We start from the raw sequence: 8,160 nt of genomic DNA, 5'->3' as shown, positions 1-8,160 counted from the left end.
TGCTTGAAAATCTTGGACTTTAAACAACCTAGGCTTGAAAACATATCACAGAGTGAAAATACCTCTTAACTTACTTTAGATAAAAACTAACAAAGCGATGCAAAAAACTTCATTTTAAAAAGTTTTTCAACAGTTAAAGCTTACAGCACCTGGTATTCCCAGGAGGTCTCCCATCCAAGTACTAACCAGGCCCAAGCCTTCTTAGCTTCCGAGATCAGACGAGACCGGGCGTTCTTGGGCTGGTATGGCCGTAAGCAATCTCTGCTTGAAAATCTTGGACTTTAAACAACCTAGGCTTGAAAACATATCACAGAGTGAAAATACCTCTTAACTTACTTTAGATAAAAACTAACAAAGCGATGCAAAAAAACTTCATTTTAAAAAGTTTTTCAACAGTTAAAGCTTACAGCACCTGGTATTCCCAGGAGGTCTCCCATCCAAGTACTAACCAGGCCCAAGCCTTCTTAGCTTCCGAGATCAGACGAGACCGGGCGTTCTTGGGCTGGTATGGCCGTAAGCAATCTCTGCTTGAAAATCTTGGACTTAAACAACCTAGGCTTGAAAACATATCACAGAGTGAAAATACCTCTTAACTTACTTTAGATAAAAACTAACAAAGCGATGCAAAAAAACTTCATTTTAAAAAGTTTTTCAACAGTTAAAGCTTACAGCACCTGGTATTCCCAGGAGGTCTCCCATCCAAGTACTAACCAGGCCCAAGCCTTCTTAGCTTCCGAGATCAGACGAGACCGGGCGTTCTTGGGCTGGTATGGCCGTAAGCAATCTCTGCTTGAAAATCTTGGACTTTAAACAACCTAGGCTTGAAAACATATCACAGAGTGAAAATACCTCTTAACTTACTTTAGATAAAAACTAACAAAGCGATGCAAAAAAACTTCATTTAAAAAGTTTTTCAACAGTTAAAGCTTACAGCACCTGGTATTCCCAGAGGTCTCCCATCCAAGTACTAACCAGGCCCAAGCCTTCTTAGCTTCCGAGATCAGACGAGACCGGCGTTCTTGGGCTGGTATGGCCGTAAGCAATCTCTGCTTGAAAATCTTGGACTTTAAACAACCTAGGCTTGAAAACATATCACAGAGTGAAAATACCTCTTAACTTACTTTAGATAAAAACTAACAAAGCGATGCAAAAAAAACTTCATTTTAAAAAGTTTTTCAACAGTTAAAGCTTACAGCACCTGGTATTCCCAGGAGGTCTCCCATCCAAGTACTAACCAGGCCCAAGCCTTCTTAGCTTCCGAGATCAGACGAGACCGGGCGTTCTTGGCTGGTATGGCCGTAAGCAATCTCTGCTTGAAAATCTTGGACTTTAAACAACCTAGGCTTGAAAACATATCACAGAGTGAAAATACCTCTTAACTTACTTTAGATAAAAACTAACAAAGCGATGCAAAAAAACTTCATTTTAAAAAGTTTTTCAACAGTTAAAGCTTACAGCACCTGGTATTCCCAGGAGGTCTCCCATCCAAGTACTAACCAGGCCCAAGCCTTCTTAGCTTCCGAGATCAGACGAGACCGGGCGTTCTTGGGCTGGTATGGCCGTAAGCAATCTCTGCTTGAAAATCTTGGACTTTAAACAACCTAGGCTTGAAAACATATCACAGAGTGAAAATACCTCTTAACTTACTTTAGATAAAAACTAACAAAGCGATGCAAAAAAACTTCATTTTAAAAAGTTTTTCAACAGTTAAAGCTTACAGCACCTGGTATTCCCAGGAGGTCTCCCATCCAAGTACCAACCAGGCCCAAGCCTTCTTAGCTTCCGAGATCAGACGGACCGGGCGTTCTTGGGCTGGTATGGCCGTAAGCAATCTCTGCTTGAAAATCTTGGACTTTAACAACCTAGGCTTGAAAACATATCACAGAGTGAAAATACCTCTTAACTTACTTTAGATAAAAACTAACAAAGCGATGCAAAAAAAATTCATTTTAAAAAGTTTTTCAACAGTTAAAGCTTACAGCACCTGGTATTCCCAGGAGGTCTCCCATCCAAGTACTAACCAGGCCCAAGCCTTCTTAGCTTCCGAGATCAGACGAGACCGGGCGTTCTTGGGCTGGTATGGCCGTAAGCAATCTCTGCTTGAAAATCTTGGACTTTAAACAACCTAGGCTTGAAAACATATCACAGAGTGAAAATACCTCTTAACTTACTTTAGATAAAAACTAACAAGCGATGCAAAAAAACTTCATTTTAAAAACGTTTTCAACAGTTAAAGCTTACAGCACCTGGTATTCCCAGGAAGGTCTCCCATCCAAGTACTAACCAGGCCCAAGCCTTCTTAGCTTCCGAGATCAGACGAGACCGGGCTGTTCTTGGGCTGGTATGGCCGTAAGCAATCTCTGCTTGAAAATCTTGGACTTTTAAACAACCTAGGCTTGAAAACATATCACAGAGTGAAAATACCTCTTAACTTACTTTAGATAAAAACTAACAAAGCGATGCAAAAAAACTTCATTTAAAAAGTTTTTCAACAGTTAAAGCTTACAGCACCTGGTATTCCCAGGAGGTCTCCCATCCAAGTACTAACCAGGCCCAAGCCTTCTTAACTTCCGAGATCAGACGAAGACCGGGCGTTCTTGGGCTGGTATGGCCGTAAGCAATCTCTGCTTGAAAATCTTGGACTTTAAACAACCTAGGCTTGAAAACATATCACAGAGTGAAAATACCTCTTAACTTACTTTAGATAAAAACTAACAAAGCGATGCAAAAAAAATTCATTTTAAAAAGTTTTTCAACAGTTAAAGCTTACAGCACCTGGTATTCCCAGGAGGTCTCCCATCCAAGTACTAACCAGGCCCAAGCCTTCTTAGCTTCCGAGATCAGACGAGACCGGGCGTTCTTGGGCTGGTATGGCCGTAAGCAATCTCTGCTTGAAAATCTTGGACTTTAAACAACCTAGGCTTGAAAACATATCACAGAGTGAAAATACCTCTTAACTTACTTTAGATAAAAACTAACAAAGCGATGCAAAAAAATTCATTTAAAAAAGTTTTTCAACAGTTAAAGCTTACAGCACCTGGTATTCCCAAGAAGGTCTCCCATCCAAGTACTAACAAGGCCCAAGCCTTCTTAGCTTCCGAGATCAGACGAGACCGGGCGTTCTTGGGCTGGTATGGCCGTAAGCAATCTCTGCTTGAAAATCTTGGACTTTAAACAACCTAGGCTTGAAAACATATCACAGAGTGAAAATACCTCTTAACTTACTTTAGATAAAAACTAACAAAGCGATGCAAAAAACTTCATTTTAAAAAGTTTTTCAACAGTTAAAGCTTACAGCACCTGGTTATTCCCAGGAGGTCTCCCATCCAAGTACTAACCGAGGCCCAAGCCTTCTTAGCTTCCGAGATCAGACGAGGACCGGGCGTTCTCTGGGCTGGTATGGCCGTAAGCAATCTCTGCTTGAAAATCTTGGACTTTAAACAACCTAGGCTTGAAAACATATCACAGAGTGAAAATACCTCTTAACTTACTTTAGATAAAACTAACAAAGCGATGCAAAAAAACTTCATTTAAAAAAGTTTTTCAACAGTTAAAGCTTACAGCACCTGGTATTCCCAGGAGGTCTCCCATCCAAGTACTAACCAGGCCAAGCCTTCTTAGCTTCCGAGATCAGACGAGACCGGGCGTGGGCTGGTATGGCCGTAAGCAATCTCTGCTTGAAAATCTTGGACTTTAAACAACCTAGGCTTGAAAACATATCACAGAGTGAAAATACCTCTTAACTTACTTTAGATAAAAACTAACAAAGCGATGCAAAAAAACTTCATTTTAAAAAGTTTTTCAACAGTTAAAGCTTACAGCACCTGGTATTCCCAGGAGGTCTCCCATCCAAGTACTAACCAGGCCCAAGCCTTCTTAGCTTCCGAGATCAGACGAGACCGGGCGTTCTTGGGCTGGTATGGCCGTAAGCAATCTCTGCTTGAAAATCTTGGACTTTAAACAACCTAGGCTTGAAAACATATCACAGAGTGAAAATACCTCTTAACTTACTTTAGATAAAAACTAACAAAGCGATGCAAAAAAACTTCATTTAAAAAGTTTTTCAACAGTTAAGCTTACAGCACCTGGTATTCCCAGGAGGTCTCCCATCCAAGTACTAACCAGGCCCAAGCCTTCTTAGCTTCCGAGATCAGACGAGACCGGGCGTTCTTGGGCTGGTATGGCCGTAAGCAATCTCTGCTTGAAAATCTTGGACTTTAAACAACCTAGGCTTGAAAACATATCACAGAGTGAAAATACCTCTTAACTTACTTAGATAAAAACTAACAAAGCGATGCAAAAAAAATTCATTTTAAAAAGTTTTTCAACAGTTAAAGCTTACAGCACCTGGTATTCCCAGGAGGTCTCCCATCCAAGTACTAACCAGGCCCAAGCCTTCTTAGCTTCCGAGATCAGACGAGACCGGGCGTTCTTGGGCTGGTATGGCCGTAAGCAATCTCTGCTTGAAAATCTTGGACTTTAAACAACCTAGGCTTGAAAACATATCACAGAGTGAAAATACCTCTTAACTTACTTTAGATAAAAACTAACAAAGCGATGCAAAAAAACTTCATTTTAAAAAGTTTTTCAACAGTTAAAGCTTACAGCACCTGGTATTCCCAAGGAGGTCTCCCATCCAAGTACTAACCAGGCCCAAGCCTTCTAAGCTTCCGAGATCAGACAAGACCGGGCGTTATTGAGCTGGTATGGCCGTAAGCAATCTCTGCTTGAAAATCTTGGACTTTAAACAACCTAGGCTTGAAAACATATCACAGAGTGAAAATACCTCTTAACTTACTTTAGATAAAAACTAACAAAGCGATGCAAAAAAACTTCATTTTAAAAAGTTTTTCAACAGTTAAAGCTTACAGCACCTGGTATTCCCAGGAGGTCTCCCATCCAAGTACTAACCAGGCCCAAGCCTTCTTAGCTTCCGAGATCAGACGAGACCGGGCGTTCTTGGCTGGTATGGCCGTAAGCAATCTCTGCTTGAAAATCTTGGACTTTAAACAACCTAGGCTTGAAAACATATCACAGAGTGAAAATACCTCTTAACTTACTTTAGATAAAAACTAACAAAGCGATGCAAAAAAACTTCATTTTAAAAAGTTTTTCAACAGTTAAAGCTTACAGCACCTGGTATTCCCAGGAGGTCTCCCATCCAAGTACTAACCAGGCCCAAGCCTTCTTAGCTTCCGAGATCAGACGAGACCGGGCGTTCTTGGGCTGGTATGGCCGTAAGCAATCTCTGCTTGAAAATCTTGCACTTTAAACATCCTAGGCTTGAAAACATATCACAGAGTGAAAATATCTCTTAACTTACTTTAGATGAAAACTAACAAAGCAATGCAAAAAAACTTAATTTTAAAAAGTTTTTCAACAGTTAAAGCACCTGGTATTGCCAGGAGGTCTCCCATCCAAGTACTAACGAGGCCCAAGCCTTCTTAGCTTCCGAGATCAGACGAGACCCGGCGTTCTCTGGCTGGTATGGCCGTAAGCAATCTCTGCTTGAAAATCTTGGACTTTAAACAACCTAGGCTTGAAAACATATCACAGAGTGAAAATACCTCTTAACTTACTTTAGATAAAAATAACAAAGCGATGCAAAAAAAATTCATTTAAAAAGTTTTTCAACACTTAAGCTTACAGCACCTGGTATTCCCTGGAGGTCTCGCATCCAAGTACTAACCAGGCCCACGCCTTCTTAGCTTCCGAGATCAGACGAGACCGGGCGTTCTTGGGCTGGTATGGCCGTAAGCAATCTCTGCTTGAAAATCTTGGACTTTAAACAACGTAGGCTTGAAAACATATCACAGAGTGAAAATACCTCTTAACTTACTTTAGATAAAAACTAACAAAGCGATGCAAAAAAAATTCATTTTATAAAGTTTTTCAAAAGTTAAAGCTTACAGCACCTGGTATACCCAGGAGGTCTCCCATCCAAGTACTAACCAGGCCCAAGCCTTCTTAGCTTCCGAGATAAGACGAGACCGGGCGTTCTTGGGCTGGTATGGCCGTAAGCAATCTCTGCTTGAAAATCTTGGACTTTAAACAACCTAGGCTTGAAAACATGTCACAGAGTGAAAATACCTCTTAACTTACTTTAGATAAAAACTAACAAAGCGATGCAAAAAAACTTCATTTAAAAAAGTTTTTCAACAGTTAAAGCTTACAGCACCTGGTATACCCAGGAGGTCTCCCATCCAAGTACTAACCAGGCCCAAGCCTTCTTAGCTTCCAAGATCAGACGAGTCCGGGCGTTCTTGGGCTGGTATGGCCGTAAGCAATCTCTGCTTGAAAATCTTGCACTTTAAACAACCTAGGCTTGAAAACATATCACAGAGTGAAAATACCTCTTAACTTACTTTAGATGAAAACTAACAAAGCGATGCAAAAAAAATAATTTTAAAAAGTTTTTCAACAGTTAAAGCACCTGGTATTCCCAGGAGGTCTCCCATCCAAGTACTAACCAGGCCCAAGCCTTCTTAGCTTCCGAGATCAGACGAGACCGGGCGTTCTTGGGCTGGTATGGCCGTAAGCAATCTCTGCTTGAAAATCTTGGACTTTAAACAAGCTACGCTTGAAAACATATCACAGAGTGAAAATACCTCTTAACTTACTTTAGATAAAAACTAACAAAGCGATGCAAAAAAACTTCATTTTAAAAAGTTTTTCAACAGTTAAAGCTTACAGCACCTGGTATTCCCAGGAGGTCTCCCATCTAAGTACTAACCAGGCCCAAGCCTTCTAGCTTCCGAGATCAGACAAGACCGGGCGTTCTTGAGCTGGTACGGCCGTAAGCAATCTCTGCTTGAAAATCTTGGACTTTAAACAACCTAGGCTTGAAAACATATCACAGAGTGAAAATACCTCTTAACTTACTTTAGATAAAAACTAACAAAGCGATGCAAAAAAAACTTCATTTTAAAAAGTTTTTCAACAGTTAAAGCTTACAGCACCTGGTATTCCCAGGAGGTCTCCCATCCAAGTACTAACCAGGCCCAAGCCTTCTTAGCTTCCGAGATCAGACGAGACCGGGCGTTCTTGGCTGGTATGGCCGTAAGCAATCTCTGCTTGAAAATCTTGGACTTTAAACATCCTAGGCTTGAAAACATATCACAGAGTGAAAATATCTCTTAACTTACTTTAGATGAAAACTAACAAAGCAATGCAAAAAAACTTAATTTTAAAAAGTTTTTCAACAGTTAAAGCACCTGGTATTGCCAGGAGGTCTCCCATCCAAGTACTAACGAGGCCCAAGCCTTCTTAGCTTCCGAGATCAGACGAGACCCGGCGTTCTCTGGCTGGTATGGCCGAAAGCAATCTCTGCTTGAAAATCTTGGACTTTAAACAACCTAGGCTTGAAAACATATCACAGAGTGAAAATACCTCTTAACTTACTTTAGATAAAATTTAACAAAGCGATGCAAAAAAAATTCATTTAAAAAAGTTTTTCAACACTTAAGCTTACAGCACCTGGTATTCCCTGGAGGTCTCGCATCCAAGTACTAACCAGGCCCACGCCTTCTTAGCTTCCGAGATCAGACGAGACCGGGCGTTCTTGGGCTGGTATGGCCGTAAGCAATCTCTGCTTGAAAATCTTGGACTTTAAACAACGTAGGCTTGAAAACATATCACAGAGTGAAAATACCTCTTAACTTACTTTAGATAAAAACTAACAAAGCGATGCAAAAAAAATTCATTTTATAAAGTTTTTCAAAAGTTAAAGCTTACAGCACCTGGAATACCCAGGAGGTCTCCCATCCAAGTACTAACCAGGCCCAAGCCTTCTTAGCTTCCGAGATAAGACGAGACCGGGCGTTCTTGGGCTGGTATGGCCGTAAGCAATCTCTGCTTGAAAATCTTGGACTTTAAACAACCTAGGCTTGAAAACATGTCACAGAGTGAAAATACCTCTTAACTTACTTTAGATAAAAACTAACAAAGCGATGCAAAAAAACTTCATTTAAAAAAGTTTTTCAACAGTTAAAGCTTACAGCACCTGGTATACCCAGGAGGTCTCCCATCCAAGTACTAACCAGGCCCAAGCCTTCTTAGCTTCCAAGATCAGACGAGTCCGGGCGTTCTTGGGCTGGTATGGCCGTAAGCAATCTCTGCTTGAAAATCTTGCACTTTAAACAACCTAGGCTTGAAAACATA

The 8,160-nt window shown here is 40.8% G+C and overlaps 18 non-coding genes and 12 pseudogenes across 18 annotated transcripts; all 30 read right to left on the bottom strand.

Moving 5' to 3' along the window:
* Nucleotides 1-137: 137 nt before the first annotated feature.
* Nucleotides 138-256, bottom strand: LOC114780512 (5S ribosomal RNA). Its single transcript, XR_003747198.1, has one exon. It is a non-coding gene; the product is annotated as a 5S ribosomal RNA (ribosomal RNA).
* Nucleotides 257-400: 144 nt separating this feature from the next.
* On the bottom strand, nucleotides 401-519 carry LOC114780500 (5S ribosomal RNA). Its single transcript, XR_003747197.1, has one exon. It is a non-coding gene; the product is annotated as a 5S ribosomal RNA (ribosomal RNA).
* Nucleotides 520-662: 143 nt separating this feature from the next.
* LOC114780489 (5S ribosomal RNA) lies at nucleotides 663-781 on the bottom strand. The gene has a single exon (XR_003747196.1). It is a non-coding gene; the product is annotated as a 5S ribosomal RNA (ribosomal RNA).
* A 143-nt stretch (nucleotides 782-924) lies between these two features.
* Nucleotides 925-1,041, bottom strand: LOC114780481 (uncharacterized; annotated as a pseudogene).
* Nucleotides 1,042-1,186: 145 nt separating this feature from the next.
* LOC114780541 (5S ribosomal RNA) lies at nucleotides 1,187-1,304 on the bottom strand. The gene has a single exon (XR_003747219.1). It is a non-coding gene; the product is annotated as a 5S ribosomal RNA (ribosomal RNA).
* Nucleotides 1,305-1,448: 144 nt separating this feature from the next.
* LOC114780478 (5S ribosomal RNA) lies at nucleotides 1,449-1,567 on the bottom strand. Its single transcript, XR_003747195.1, has one exon. It is a non-coding gene; the product is annotated as a 5S ribosomal RNA (ribosomal RNA).
* A 144-nt stretch (nucleotides 1,568-1,711) lies between these two features.
* LOC114780565 (5S ribosomal RNA) lies at nucleotides 1,712-1,829 on the bottom strand. Its single transcript, XR_003747242.1, has one exon. It is a non-coding gene; the product is annotated as a 5S ribosomal RNA (ribosomal RNA).
* Nucleotides 1,830-1,972: 143 nt separating this feature from the next.
* On the bottom strand, nucleotides 1,973-2,091 carry LOC114780466 (5S ribosomal RNA). The gene has a single exon (XR_003747192.1). It is a non-coding gene; the product is annotated as a 5S ribosomal RNA (ribosomal RNA).
* A 143-nt stretch (nucleotides 2,092-2,234) lies between these two features.
* Nucleotides 2,235-2,355, bottom strand: LOC114780462 (5S ribosomal RNA). Its single transcript, XR_003747188.1, has one exon. It is a non-coding gene; the product is annotated as a 5S ribosomal RNA (ribosomal RNA).
* A 144-nt stretch (nucleotides 2,356-2,499) lies between these two features.
* LOC114780533 (5S ribosomal RNA) lies at nucleotides 2,500-2,619 on the bottom strand. Its single transcript, XR_003747211.1, has one exon. It is a non-coding gene; the product is annotated as a 5S ribosomal RNA (ribosomal RNA).
* Nucleotides 2,620-2,763: 144 nt separating this feature from the next.
* On the bottom strand, nucleotides 2,764-2,882 carry LOC114780560 (5S ribosomal RNA). The gene has a single exon (XR_003747237.1). It is a non-coding gene; the product is annotated as a 5S ribosomal RNA (ribosomal RNA).
* Nucleotides 2,883-3,025: 143 nt separating this feature from the next.
* LOC114780474 (uncharacterized) lies at nucleotides 3,026-3,145 on the bottom strand (annotated as a pseudogene).
* Nucleotides 3,146-3,288: 143 nt separating this feature from the next.
* Nucleotides 3,289-3,411, bottom strand: LOC114780506 (uncharacterized; annotated as a pseudogene).
* Nucleotides 3,412-3,554: 143 nt separating this feature from the next.
* LOC114780495 (uncharacterized) lies at nucleotides 3,555-3,668 on the bottom strand (annotated as a pseudogene).
* A 144-nt stretch (nucleotides 3,669-3,812) lies between these two features.
* Nucleotides 3,813-3,931, bottom strand: LOC114780549 (5S ribosomal RNA). Its single transcript, XR_003747226.1, has one exon. It is a non-coding gene; the product is annotated as a 5S ribosomal RNA (ribosomal RNA).
* A 142-nt stretch (nucleotides 3,932-4,073) lies between these two features.
* LOC114780537 (5S ribosomal RNA) lies at nucleotides 4,074-4,192 on the bottom strand. The gene has a single exon (XR_003747215.1). It is a non-coding gene; the product is annotated as a 5S ribosomal RNA (ribosomal RNA).
* A 143-nt stretch (nucleotides 4,193-4,335) lies between these two features.
* On the bottom strand, nucleotides 4,336-4,454 carry LOC114780526 (5S ribosomal RNA). Its single transcript, XR_003747204.1, has one exon. It is a non-coding gene; the product is annotated as a 5S ribosomal RNA (ribosomal RNA).
* Nucleotides 4,455-4,598: 144 nt separating this feature from the next.
* On the bottom strand, nucleotides 4,599-4,718 carry LOC114780496 (uncharacterized; annotated as a pseudogene).
* Nucleotides 4,719-4,862: 144 nt separating this feature from the next.
* LOC114780540 (5S ribosomal RNA) lies at nucleotides 4,863-4,980 on the bottom strand. The gene has a single exon (XR_003747218.1). It is a non-coding gene; the product is annotated as a 5S ribosomal RNA (ribosomal RNA).
* A 144-nt stretch (nucleotides 4,981-5,124) lies between these two features.
* LOC114780460 (5S ribosomal RNA) lies at nucleotides 5,125-5,243 on the bottom strand. Its single transcript, XR_003747186.1, has one exon. It is a non-coding gene; the product is annotated as a 5S ribosomal RNA (ribosomal RNA).
* A 137-nt stretch (nucleotides 5,244-5,380) lies between these two features.
* On the bottom strand, nucleotides 5,381-5,499 carry LOC114780518 (uncharacterized; annotated as a pseudogene).
* A 141-nt stretch (nucleotides 5,500-5,640) lies between these two features.
* LOC114780470 (uncharacterized) lies at nucleotides 5,641-5,759 on the bottom strand (annotated as a pseudogene).
* Nucleotides 5,760-5,903: 144 nt separating this feature from the next.
* Nucleotides 5,904-6,022, bottom strand: LOC114780471 (uncharacterized; annotated as a pseudogene).
* A 144-nt stretch (nucleotides 6,023-6,166) lies between these two features.
* Nucleotides 6,167-6,285, bottom strand: LOC114780465 (5S ribosomal RNA). Its single transcript, XR_003747191.1, has one exon. It is a non-coding gene; the product is annotated as a 5S ribosomal RNA (ribosomal RNA).
* Nucleotides 6,286-6,421: 136 nt separating this feature from the next.
* Nucleotides 6,422-6,540, bottom strand: LOC114780479 (uncharacterized; annotated as a pseudogene).
* A 144-nt stretch (nucleotides 6,541-6,684) lies between these two features.
* LOC114780507 (uncharacterized) lies at nucleotides 6,685-6,802 on the bottom strand (annotated as a pseudogene).
* A 145-nt stretch (nucleotides 6,803-6,947) lies between these two features.
* Nucleotides 6,948-7,065, bottom strand: LOC114780539 (5S ribosomal RNA). The gene has a single exon (XR_003747217.1). It is a non-coding gene; the product is annotated as a 5S ribosomal RNA (ribosomal RNA).
* A 399-nt stretch (nucleotides 7,066-7,464) lies between these two features.
* Nucleotides 7,465-7,583, bottom strand: LOC114780469 (uncharacterized; annotated as a pseudogene).
* A 144-nt stretch (nucleotides 7,584-7,727) lies between these two features.
* Nucleotides 7,728-7,846, bottom strand: LOC114780472 (uncharacterized; annotated as a pseudogene).
* Nucleotides 7,847-7,990: 144 nt separating this feature from the next.
* On the bottom strand, nucleotides 7,991-8,109 carry LOC114780464 (5S ribosomal RNA). The gene has a single exon (XR_003747190.1). It is a non-coding gene; the product is annotated as a 5S ribosomal RNA (ribosomal RNA).
* Between the last annotated feature and the right edge of the window lie 51 nt (nucleotides 8,110-8,160).

Source organism: Denticeps clupeoides, unplaced genomic scaffold (assembly GCF_900700375.1).
Source record: "Denticeps clupeoides unplaced genomic scaffold, fDenClu1.1, whole genome shotgun sequence".
In the NCBI taxonomy this organism is placed as follows: domain Eukaryota; kingdom Metazoa; phylum Chordata; class Actinopteri; order Clupeiformes; family Denticipitidae; genus Denticeps; species Denticeps clupeoides.
This window is presented reverse-complemented; position numbering and strand designations above follow the sequence as displayed.